Source organism: Mirounga angustirostris, unplaced genomic scaffold, assembly GCF_029215605.1.
Source record: "Mirounga angustirostris isolate CCGP_5_RB_7025 unplaced genomic scaffold, mMirAng1.0.hap1 SCAF_4, whole genome shotgun sequence".
Taxonomy (NCBI): Eukaryota; Metazoa; Chordata; class Mammalia; order Carnivora; family Phocidae; genus Mirounga; species Mirounga angustirostris.
In genome coordinates, this window is record NW_026991712.1 from 128,747,702 (window position 1) to 128,760,931 (window position 13,230).

Below are 13,230 nucleotides of genomic sequence, written 5' to 3' on the forward strand. Positions count from 1 at the left end.
AATTATTTGTCCAAAAAGTGCTCCCAAGTAATAAATGAAGATTAATAGACAAATATATAGGGAAAATTATGATCTGAAAACAAGCGACATTTATTTTTCTAATTATGATCTGAAGATTTAAAAAAACATCTGAATAAACTAAATGGCTGTAGTTTTATTGGCTCTTTGCTTTGTAATCAGAAGTTCCAAATTTGGCCTTTTCTTCAAACAATCATACAGAGAGCCTATTCAATATGTTCCATTGATATAAGAAAAAGGAATGTAACTTTCAACTTTTCACTAATTTTCAATTATAACATTAAAGGCATAGATGAAAATCCACTATGAGAAAATGGATTCATTCTGAATCAACTCAAATTTCATAGACATTTAACACAATAATAGGTTATTTTTACTGAGCATCAGTTAAGTGCAAAACGCTGTGCAAAGTGACCTATTAAGTCTTTAGAACAAATCTATGCGATGGGAACTTTATAATTCTTATTTTGTAGGTGTGATACAAAAGAAGGCACAGAGAGGTTAGGGAACTAGCTGCTAATCACCAAGTATTAAGAGGCATAAATAAGACATAAACCTACTTATTTCAACTTCAACTCAAAGCCCCACTTAAATTTTTTTAATTTATGATAGTAATAAATGTGCATAGTTTAGAAGTAATTTTATAAATCTTGTAATTAGGCTGAACATCTAATTTGTTACACACTTTAGAAAATGAAAGAGGGTTGCTAACTGGTTAGGACACTGGGAAAACAGGAATAAAACAGGACATTTCTGAGAAAAACGGGATGTATGGTTACCTGATTTATGATGAAAAAGAGCATTCCTTGTTTTCAATATCTTTTGCTCCCCAATTTCTGCCCCTTAGAAGCAATTTTACTCTTTTTGCTACTTTTTGGTTTTCATTTTGTATTTTATATTTGTGAGCTCCCTTTTCAGGAATGTATTGAGAACTATTTTTCCAAATAGCATGCTATCCTGTAAATTTTTGATTTTTCAATTTTAGATATTATATTGATTTGGGTATTTATCATATTGATTTATTTTTTAAAGATTTTATGTATTTGAGAGTGAGAGCATGAACAGGGGGAGGGGCAAAGGGAGAGGGAGAAGCAGGCTCCCCGCTGAGCAAGGAGCCTGATGTGGGACTTGATCCCAGGACCCTGGGATCATGACTTGAGCTGAAGGCAGACACTTAACTGTCTGAGCCACCCAGGAACCCCTATCATATTGATTTAATTTATCAATATATTGATTTTATATATTAGCTATTGATTTTTACTATGGAATACAAGGCTTTAGCTTTCTTATACTCTGTAACTAAAATTTTTCTCACTTTCATTCCCCTAATTTTTTTGGTTAAATAATTTTATATTTAATTATTAAGACTATAAATTTGATCCACATATAATTATCTGTTGCATTTAACAAAACAACTCGCTGTTTTTCCTGGAGTCAGCTATCATGTTGTTTATTTTTGCCTAGTTTTCTTTGTACATGTTGCTCATTCAGCCCAAGCTTTCTTTCTAAGTACTGAAGCTCCTCTTGTTATTGTCAAACCTCATAGGTAATAGATAAGTTCCACTTTTTTCCCTTAAAAACATCTCTCCTGAATTCTCCATCTTCCCCATCCAATATAACTGACTGCTTTCTAAATCAACTATATCATAGTTTTCTTGAGATCTGTCTTCATCTTTATCTTGGGGATACTTTCTTTTGTTTTAGACTTCCTATATCCTGGATTGCATGTCTTTCTCATAGTGTCCCCCAAACTGGAGCCTTTCTGAGTCAATCTCCACCTACAATAATGTCTTATTTTGTCTTGGTGGGAGGGGATGTAGGCTGGGAGAGGACATCTAAGCCCTGAATGCTCCCATTACAGACTCAAAAATCAATCCTCTTGTGCTCACCCTATCTTGCCCTTTAGTCTTCAAAGTCACCTGGCACCTTTAATTCCTGAATCTTTCTAGAGTTTAGTAGAATAAATGTGCTTGTTTTTCATTGGTATCTCCCTTTCCAGGTAGTTAGGCTTCAACTTTCTCTGACTTACTGAGTCAGTTGCTATTTGTTTCATCTTTTTTCCATCTTTAAAAACTTTGTTTCATTTCCTGTTCTCTTTGTCCTGAGGAGTTTATACCTTGTTGTTGTTATTACAATAAACTTTGTATTTAAACATGGTAAAAACCCATTAGCTGCCAAGAGAGAGTAAGGAATAAATTTCTAAAAATTTACAATTTCCTTTAGAGAAGTTTCAGAACCAAAAGTCTAATTTACATGAAAAGCTGTAGAGAAAGTAGTTGAAAAGTCCATTCATAAACCTTTATTCCACTTATATGAACTTAATACGTGCTCTACAATTATGCTTAGCTTGTTCATGGAAATTTCATAAGACATTAAAGCTAGTTATCATCTCATCTGTTAACTATTTTTACACCACATGCATGTTAGGCAAGTATCAAAAAAAAATCACGAAAGCAAAAAAAAAAAAACCCAAAAAAATCCAAAAAAACCAAACCCCAAAAAAAGTTAAACCCATGGGATTTTTGTTTTGCTGTTGTGCTTAATATACATAGAGTAATGGATACCAAGCAATTCATTTTTACTTGTACATTTGTTCTTAGGTTGTCTAAAACATTTAAATACAAATAAAATGAGTGTTGCAAAATAATGAAAGCAAACAGCAGGGAACTTTACAAATAACGGAATATGAACCATTATTCTGCCCTTATCCAGAGTAAATTGGGTCACAATGAAAGCAATACTTCTGCAGCTGTAGTCAAAGGTGTGCACATTGAGAATGAGTATTCCACAGATACACGTGGTTCAACCTGTAATATCCACGGGGTACCTATTTCTACTACAGCCTTGTAAGTGCTCCAGACTTAAAAGTTTCCGCAATAACTATACCTGTGTCTGGAACCAGTTATTCCTTTTATTCCCCACCAGGACAAACCAGTATGTAGGCAGTTTTCTCTGCTTAGACATGGAAGCAGTTTTAACACTGGTCTTTGTGAAGCCACAATGTACCAAATGTACTATGCCAAATATTTATAACTAAGTATAAAAGTTCCACATCCCCATATTGGCCATGCCAAGATGAAAACAGGTAACTCCCTAAACGTTAACTGACTCTACTCCCCTATATTAAACATAAAAACCACATGGGAAGAATAGGAATTCAAATAGAAGTAACATAAATCGAGGCGCCTGCATGGCTCAGTCGTTAAGCGTCTGCCTTCAGCTCAGGTCATGATCCCAGGGTCCTGGGATCGAGCCCCGCATCGGGCTCCCTGCTCCATGGGAAGCCTGCTTATGTTCCCTATCTCGCTGTGTCTCTGTCTGTCATATAAATAAATAAAATCTTTAAAAAAAAAGTAACATAAATCTGTCATAAACCATAAACAAAAAACTATTTGTGGGACAGCATGAATGACAAATGGTCTACTGTGTAAATTTTAGAATGAGGAAGACAAAAGTTGGAAGGCCAGCTAATTTTCCCCTCCTTCTCCTGCTTCAGTTCAACTCCGTCTCCTTGGGTATCTGAAGTCCACAATGTCAAGTTGTCTCAAGTAATTGCATTGTTAGTGTGCTGTCTTTTTTTTCTTTTCTTTTTTTTTAAGATTTTTATTTATTTATTAGAGAGAGACAGAGAGAGCACACGTAGGGGGAGGGGCAGAGGGAGAGGGACAAGCAGACTCCCTGCTGAGTGGGGAGCCTGATACAGGGCTGGAGCCCAGGACCCCAAGGTCATGACCTGAACCAAAGTCAGATGCTTAACCGACAAGCCACCCAGGCACCACAAAAGTGCTGTCTTGGTATGACTCTTCACTTAATGTATCAAGTTCAGCAATGGTTTTATCAAAAGCTGTCTTTGCAAGAGAGCAGGCTTTCTCCAGGGAGTTCAGAATCTTAAAATAGAACACAGAGAAGTTAAGGGCCAGACCCAACCTGATAGGATGTGTTGGTTGCATTTCCTTTTTGCTGATTTCAAAACTTCTTGATATGCCTGTTTTGACTGATCCACAATCTCCTTATCATCACCAGCAGAAACCTCGGCCAAGTAACAGTAGTCGTCTCCTTTCATTTTCAAATAAAAGACTTTGCTCATTTGTGAAGCCCTAGGGATCAAAAACTCCCAAAAGAGGGGTGCCTGGGTGGCTCAGACAGTTGGGCGTCTGCCTTCGGCTCAGGTCATGATCCCAGGGTCCTGGGATCAAGCCCCACATCGGGCTCCCTGCTCGGTAGGGAATCTGCTTCTTCCTCTCCCTCTGCCTGCTTCTTCCCCTGCTTGTACACTCTCTCTCTGTCAAAAATAAATAAAATCTTTAAAAAAAAGAAAAAAAAAAACTCCCAAAAGAGACCGTACATCATTGCAGACATCTCTTAGCTTGGTCTCAATTTTCTCTCTGTATTCTCATACCATCTGCTGTTTTTCTCAGCACCTTCCATCTTTTGCTCAATACTTGAGATGACCCTCCAAGGTGACCTATGGGCTCCTACAACATTTTTATAAGCAATTGAGAGAAGGTTCCACTCCACATTGAATAATTCAGCTTTTTGCTCAGTTACAGACTTCAGGCAGGCTGACATGTAAACATATTCCTCAGCCTGCTCAGCCAGTTTGGCCCTCTGCACCAGCTCATTTCTATCCAGGACTGGATGTTCTATTCTAGAGTGGGTGGTGGTAGACAGATGGGGGCTCGGCATTCTCTGAGCAGCAGTGATGAGGCTGAGACTCTCAGGAGTTTATACTTTAAAAAAATAGACTTTATTTTTTAAAAGCAGTTTTAGGTTCACAGAAAAATTAAGCAGTAAGTACAGAGTTTTCACATGCCCCCTTCCCCCACACATTCACAGCTTCCCCCACACTCAACATACTACACCAGAATAATGTGTTTGCTATAATTGGTGAATCTACATTGATACATCATTATCACCTAAGTCCATAGTTTACACTAGAGTTCACTCTTGAGTTGTACATTTTCAGATTTTAACATATGTACAATGACATGTATTTACCACTGTAGTATCATAAAGAATAGTTTCACTGCCCTAAAAATCCCCTGTGCTCTGCCTTTTCTACCCTCCACTCCCCAGCCTCTGACAAACACTGATCTTTGTAATCTCCATATTTTTGTCTTTTCAGAATGTCATATATTTGGAATCATACAGTATGTATTGTTTTTCTTGTTTAGTTTTAAGAATTTTTCATATATTTGCATATCAATTCATTATCAGACATATTGTTTAAATATTTTCTACCGTTCTGTGCTTGTCTTTTCATTCTCCTAACAGTGTCTCTCACAGAGCAGAAGTTTTTAATTTTAATGAATTCTAGTTCATCATTTATTTCTCTCATGGATCTGGCCTTTGGGGTTGTATCTAAAAAGTCATCAGCAAACCCAGAGTCATCTAGATTTTCTCCTAAGTTATCTTCTAGGATTTTTATAGTTTTGCATTTTGCATGTAAACCTATCATCCATTTTGAGTTAATATTTGCGAAAAATGTAGGGTCTGTGTATCAATTCATTTTTTTGCATGTGGTTGTCCAGTTGTTCCAGGACCATGTGTTAAAAAGAGAATTTTTCCTGCATTTTGTTTTGTGCATTTGCTCCTTTGTCAAAGATCAGTTGACTATATTTGTGAGGGTCTATTTCTGGGCTCTCTATTCTGTTCCACTGGTTTGTTTGCCAATTTTTCACCAATCATACTGTACTGATTACTGTAACTTTATAGTAAGTCTTGAATTTGAACAGTGTCAGTCCTCTGACTTTGTTCTTCTCCTTCAATATTGTGTTGGTTATTTGGTGTCATAAATCAGATAGTCACAAAATAATTTGCTGGGATTTTTATTAGAATTGCATTTAATCTATTTATCGATTTAGGAAGAATTGACATTGTGACAATATTGAGTCTTCCTATCCATGAATATGGAATATCTATCCAATTTTTAGTTCTTTGATTTATTTCATCACAGCTTTGTAGTATTCCTTATATATATTTTATATATATTTTGTTAGATTTATACCTAAGTCTTTCATTTGGGGGCTGCTAATATTGTGTTTTTTAATTTCAAATTCCACTTGCTCATGGCTAGTATATAGGAGAGTGAATGACTTTTGTATGTTAACTTGGTATCTTGTCATTAGTTCCAGGAGTTTTTTTGTTGATTGTTTGGGATCAACAGTTTCAGAGGTAGAGGTCTGTGATTCATCAGTCTCATATAACACCCAGTGCTCATTACATCACGTGCCTTCCTTACTGCCCATCACCCAGCGCCCTCCCCTCCAGCAACCCTCAGTTTGTTTCATATGATTAAGAGTCTCTTATGGTTTATCTCCCTCTTTGGTTTCATCCTGTTTTATTTTTCCCTCCCTTCCTCTATGATACCCTGTTTTGTTTCTTAAATTCCACACATCAGTGAGATCATATGATAATTGTCTTTCTCTGATTGACTTATATCACTTAGCATAATACCCTCTAGTTCTATCCATGTCGTGCAAATGGCAAGATTTCATTTTTTTGATGATTGAGTAGTATTCCATTGTGTGTATGTGCGTGTGTGTGTGTGTGTGTGAGACATCTTCTTTATCCATTCATCTGTCGTTGGACATCTTGGCTCTTTCCATAGTTTGGCTATTGTGGACATTGCTGCTATAAACATTGGGGTGCAGGTGCCCTTTCGGATCACTACATTTGTATCTTTGGGTAAATACCTAGTAGTGCAATTGCTAGGTCGCAGGGTAGCTCTATTTTCAACCTTTTGAGGAACCTCCATACTGTTTTCCAGAGTGGCTGCACCAGTCGGCATTCCCACTAACAATGTAAGAGAGTTCCCCTTTCTCCATATCCTTGCCAATATCTTCATTTCTTGACTTGTTAATTTTAGCCATTATGACTGGTGTGAGGTGTTATCTCATTGTGATTTTGATTTGTATTTCCCTGTTGATGAGTGATGTTGAGCACTTTTTCATGTGTCTGTTGGCCATTTCTATGTCTTCTTTGGAGAAATGTCTGTTCATGTCTTCTGCCCATTTCTTGATTAGATTGTTTATTCTTTGCGTGTTGAGTTTGATAAGTTCTTTATAGATTTTGGATACTAGCCCTTTATCTGATAAGACATTTGCAAATATCTGCTCCCATTCTGTAGATCATCTTTTGGTTTTGTCAACTGTTTCCTTTGCTGTGCAAAAGCTTTTTGTCTTCATGAAGTCCCAATAGTTCATTGTGGCCTTTGTTTCTCTTGCCTTTGGAGACGTGTCTGGCGAGAAGTTGCTACAGCTGAGGTCAAAGAGGTTGCTGCCTATGTTTTCCTCTAGGATTTTGATGGATTCTTGTCTCACATTTAGTTCTTTCAAAGATTTTCAGTCTATTTTTGTGTGTGGTGTAAGGAAATGGTCCAGTTTCATTCTTCTGCATGTGGCTGTCCAATTTTGGCAACACCATTTGTGGAAGAGACTGTCTTTTTTCCATTGTACGTTCTTTCCTGCTTTGTTGAAGATGAGTTGACCATAGCGTTGAGGGTCCATTTCTGAGTTCTCTCTTCTGTTCCATTGATCTATGTGTCTGTTTTTGTGCCAGTCCCATACTGTCTTGATGATGACAGCTTTGTAATATAGCTTGAAGTCCGGGATTGTGATGCCACCAGCTTTGGTTTTCTTTTTCAACATTCCTCTGGCTATCCGGGATCTTTTCTGATTCCATTCAAATTTTAGGATTATTTGTTCCAGTCTGTGAAAAAGTTGATGGTATTTTGATAGGCATTGCTTTGAATGTATAGATTGCTGTAGGTAGCATAGACATTTTAACAATATTTGTCCTTCCAATCCATGAGCATGGGACATTTTTACATTTCTTTGTGTCTTCCTCAATTTCTTCCATGAGTGTTCTATAGTTTTCTTAGTACAAATCCTTTGCCTCTTTGGTTAGGTTTATTCCTAGGTATCTTGTGGGTTTTGGTGCAATTGTAAATGGGATCAACACCTTAATTTCTCTTTTTTCTGTCTCACTGTTAGTGTATAGAAATGCAACTGATTTCTGTGCATTGATTTTATATCTTGTCACTTTGCTGAATTCCTATATGAGTTCTAGCAATTTTGGGGTGGAGTATTTTGGGTTTTCCACATAGAGTATCATGTCATCTGTGAAGAGTGAGAGTTTGACTTCTTTGCCAATTCGGATACCTTTTATTTCTTTTTGTTGTCTGATTGCTGAGGCTAGGACTTCTAGTACTGTGTTGAACAACAGTCGTGATAGTGGATATCCCTGCCGTGTTCCCAACTTAAGGGGAAAAGCTCTCAGTCACAGATATTCACTTTGGGCTTTTTGTAGATAGCTTTTATGATATTGAGGTATATTCCCTCTATCCATACACTGTGAAGAGTTTTAATCAAGAAAGAATGCTGTACTTTGCCAAATGCTCTTTCTGCATCTATTGAGAGGATCACGTGGTTCTTGTCCTTTCTTTTATTAATGTAGTATATCACATTGATTGATTTGTGGATGTTGAACCACCCTTGCAACCCAGTAATAAATCCTACTTGGTCGTGGTGAATAATGCTTTTAATGTACTGTTGGATCCTATTGACTAGTGTCTTGGTGAGAATTTTGGCATTCATGTTCGTCAGGGATATTGGTATGTAATTCTCCTTTTTGGTGGGGTCTTTGTCTGGTTTTGGGATCAAGGTAATGCTGGCTTCATAGAAAGATTTTGGAAGTTGTCCTTCCATTTCTGTTTTTTTTTTGAAACAGCTTCAGAAGAATAGGTATTAATTCCTCTTTAAAAGTTTGGTAGAATCTCTTGGAAAGCCATCTGGCCCTGGACTCTTGTTTGTTGGGAGATTTTTGATTAAGGCTTCAATTTCCTTGATGGTTATGGGTTTGTTCAGGTTTTCTGTTTCTTCCTATTTCAGTTTTGGTAATTTATACATCTCTAGGAATTCATCCATTTCTTCCAGATTGCCTAATTTGTTGGCATATAGTTGCTCATAATATGTTCTTATAATTGTTTGTGTTTCTTCAGTGTTGGTTGTGATCTCTCCTCTTTCGTTCATGATATTTATTTATTTATTTATTTATTTATCTGACAGAGAGAGACACAGTGAGAGAGGGAACACAAGCAGGGGGAGTGGGAGAGGGAGAAGTAGGCTTCCCGTGGAGCAGGGAGCCCGATGCGGGGCTTGATCCCAGGACCCTGGGACCATGACCTGAGCTGAAGGCAGACGCTTAACGACTGAGCCACCCAGGCACCCCTCATTCATGATTTTATTTATTTGGGTCCTTTCTCTCTTTTTTTTGTTAAGTCTGGCCAGGGGTTTAACAATCTTATTAATTCTATTGGTCTGTATTTTTAATTTTCTTATAATATTTTCATCTGGTTTTGGTATGAAGGTAATGCTAGTGTAGGGCTCTTTCACTTTGTTTTGGTTGAAAAGTGTTATTCTCTTTTATACCTGGAAGTATTCCACTTCAACTTCTGCAGAAAGGAGAGATGCATAGTGGAGATGGGAGTAACCTGGGCTTTGAAGTAGCGAAAGGGAAGAAGGCAGTAGATAGTAGTGGCCAAGAATGCAGGCTGAGCATTCAAATGTGACCCAGATACAAGTCGTGGCTCTACAACTGACCAGCTAGCTGACCATGAGTAAATTATTAAAATACTCAAAGCCTCAGTCCTCTCATCTGTGAAATGAAGACAGTAATATTACCTCTCTCATAAAGTTGTCAAGAGGATTATTGAGATAAAAAGGGTAAAATACATAGAACGAGTGCCCAGCCTTCAGTAAGCATTTGATAAATGTTAAATATTACTTTTTAAAAAAGGCAAATGGGGGGCACCTGGGTGACTCCGTCGATTAAGCAACCAACTCTTGATTTTGGCTCAGGTCATGATCTCAGGATTGTGAGATTGAGTCCTGTGTCAGGCTCCATGCTAGAGCCTGCTTATGATTCTCTCTCTACCTCTGCTCCTCTTCCCAGCTCACTTGCTTACTCTCTCTCTCTCTCAAATAAATAAATAATCTTCCTTAAAAAAATTGAGCAAAAAATAAATAATTCAATGAAAATAAAAAAGGCAAAGGACAATGGTAAATTTTTTAGATGGATAAAGAACATTGAGATAATGACCAGAAAAGCAAGGGTTTAAAGCGGAATGTGCCATGAAAAGATTTAATTAAGCAAAAGGAATATGTGGTTTAATTAAGCAAAAGGAATTAGTAACTGATAAGATTTTACAGAGGTATAGGAGATAAGTTAGAAATTAACTTTCATTTGTCTCCTACATAGAGGGACTGAAACTCTAGGTTTCAGCCTTCAGCAAGTCTACCTTGATTCTCCGTCTTATACCACAACAATTGGGTGTTTCTCTTATGTGCTCTTATAATAATCTGCACTTCCTATATTATATTGAAACTTGTCAAAATACCCTGCTAGGCTCTTGACTCCTCAGGATCGGAATTCATGAATGTCTTATTTGTGCCAGTGTCTGTAACATAATACGTAATGCAATGCCAGTGTCTAGAACTCAGTAAACCCCAATCAACTAAATGAGTAAGTAAATGAGAATATAGTACAGAAGTAGAAGCCAGAAGGCTTTGAATGGATAGTGCAACTTATGGTACATATATGGTATACGGTATACCATGTTTGGACAATATAGATAGAGCTGGAGGTTACTCTGGAAATATTCTCAAAGTTTATAGTGTTTGGGGTTGGGACTAGCATGGTGGGGATGGAGGCAGCAGTGGATGTTTTGTTTACACTCCAGTAAAATTTTGAAAATAGTCTCTAAATCTGGGGAGATAGAGTGATGATGGTCTTCTCTTTGGCAAACCTACTTTTAATTAAATGGAATTTCTTTGTCATTGCTTTACTTTGTTATAGTAGTCCAACTTTTAAAACAAAGAGTGACTAAATGGGACAATTTTTCAAAAAATATGCGATGGCTAGTTCCATATGAATTGGTGATTTCCAACCTTGCTATTACAAAGGCAAATGTATAGCTAGTGTGGGAGAGTTATAATTTTGAAAAAATTTCTTGGAACCACCACATTCCATTATTCTCTTGTCTGTTTATAGTCTTATTTTATATTTGAGTGAGTCAAACTACCTGATTGTTTTAGACACTCCTTAGTGAGATATGTGCTAAGCTGTACACTGTTCTGACATGTGTACATAATTTCTTCCTTCTTGAGCCTCTCTGCCTTCTAGGTCTTTTCTTTTCTTTTTTTTTTTTTTTTAAGATTTTATTTATTTATTTGTGAGAGAGAATGAGAGACAGAGACCACGAGAGGGAGGAGGGTCAGAGGGAGAAGCAGACTCCCCGCTGAGCAGGGAGCCCGATGCGGGACTCGATCCTGGGACTCCAGGATCATGACCTGAGCTGAAGGCAGTCGCTTAACCGACTGAGCCACCCAGGCACCCAGGTCTTTTCTTTTTTTCTCTACTTATTCCTACAATGTTTCCTTCTCTTTTTAATGTGCTGCATCCTGTTATCTCTTCCACCTAAATTTAACTCACATTAGTTTTTACAAAGAAAAAAAAAAAAACCCTATTGCCCATTTAAAATATCCATATTTTCTCTTTTCTCTGTGTTAATGCCTAATCCAATTCTATCACATTTAGCTAAGGTGTTAGGATGTTGCTTACTTAGCCTATGTTATTCCATTTCAGCTATAAACCCCAAGTGGGTAGTTATTTTTTTTAGTCTATTTTTACATGGTCCAACCTTTTTTTTCTTTAAAAATTTATTATTGATTAGCTTTTCTAATGTGGTATATAACTAATACCATTCCAATTCCATTATGCATTTCCTCTCTAAATAAATGTTTAAATTATAATCCCAGCTTCTAATTCGGTATTGAGAAAGCTAGAAAATTTTGCATGTGTGTGTGAAGGGGTAATGCCCATATATAAGGCAATGATATGTAGTATATCTGTTGCTCATTTAAAACTTTGGCATTGCCTGCATTACCTACATGTCCTGTATATCTGTATAAGATCACTTTGAGCCTGTGTGGAATATTTACCATTGATACTGCCAGTCCTGAATTGAATTCTTTCCAGAAATGTTAAGGTTTGAGTTTATTGTTTCAAGTTAATGAGTATGCCTTTAACTCAAGGCAAAGACAAGAGTTGAAACCAGATTATGTGGCCTTAAACCACACAACAATTTCCCTTGTGAAATTTTTTGCTGTTTGAGTTTAGTTTGTATAAAATAATCAAAACACTCCGTAGGAATTATAAGCTTCTAAAGTGTTTTATCCCCACAGAGCAGTTTAGATCATGTGTGGCAGTCCGGAACTTGGAAAGTGGTTGACTTAATTTATTGTAAGCATTAGAAATCAAAATTATCATTAAAAATCAACCCCTTGTGACTTTTCCTCTCTGAGTTGAGCTGACATAAAACCATCGAGTAAACTATAGGATTCATCAGCCTTTGGTGAACTTTTAATTTGGTTGTATAATGGTATAAAATGGTTACAAAAGATTTGGAATCAAACCTGAATCACTTCTGCTTAGCTCCGAAAGTCATTAAAACATAGAGACCTGTAGATTTTTATTGATAAACATTTTGATTACAATTTTATTTTGGAGGACAATTCTTAATTTCCATGTTTGTGTACTTGTTGGGTTCCAAGATCTCCTCAGTCTTCTTTTTTTCAGAGTTATTCAGGACTAAACATAGGTTTTATAGTTGTTATTTTTAGTTTTATGTTGAGAAATGGATGTGTTTCTTTTTTCTTCCAATATAAACTTAATATATAAGAAATTTATATATTATGTGAGCATTTACATATGCTTTGTATATACATAGAGTAATTTATTTAAAACTAAAGTTTGCATAGGACAGTGGAAGCCTGTTTCCTAATAACTTCAGTTTGCTCTAAAGAGCACTACTTCAAAAGCAAGACAAAACAAATAAAAAACTGACTTTGCTTCTTAGGGTTTTAAAATACAGCAAATTCTCTATTGTTAATGAATTATATTGTTAGATAATAAGTCACGTAACATCATGGCATGTAATTTTCTGCAAATGAAATGTGTGTATCCATATAAATGTTTTCATATTCTTTTTTATACATTTCCTTTTTCTCCTAAGAAAAATAAAGAAAAAGAACAAACTTTTCTAAAATAAATACCAAAAAATAGGTCAAGAGGGGGAGGGATTGGTAACTGTAAAGTCATTGAAATCTAACATGGATGAAAGTGTCTTTACTTAATACTGATCACTTTTGA

General features: G+C 36.4%; 1 long non-coding RNA gene and 1 pseudogene across 1 annotated transcript in view; one reads left to right on the top strand and one right to left on the bottom strand.

Annotated features, from left to right (window-relative positions):
- Positions 1-13,230, top strand: part of LOC135364163 (uncharacterized) — a 263,059-nt gene that overhangs the window by 143,520 nt on the left and 106,309 nt on the right. The window lies entirely within an intron of this gene.
- LOC123860337 (14-3-3 protein zeta/delta-like) lies at positions 3,486-4,644 on the bottom strand (annotated as a pseudogene).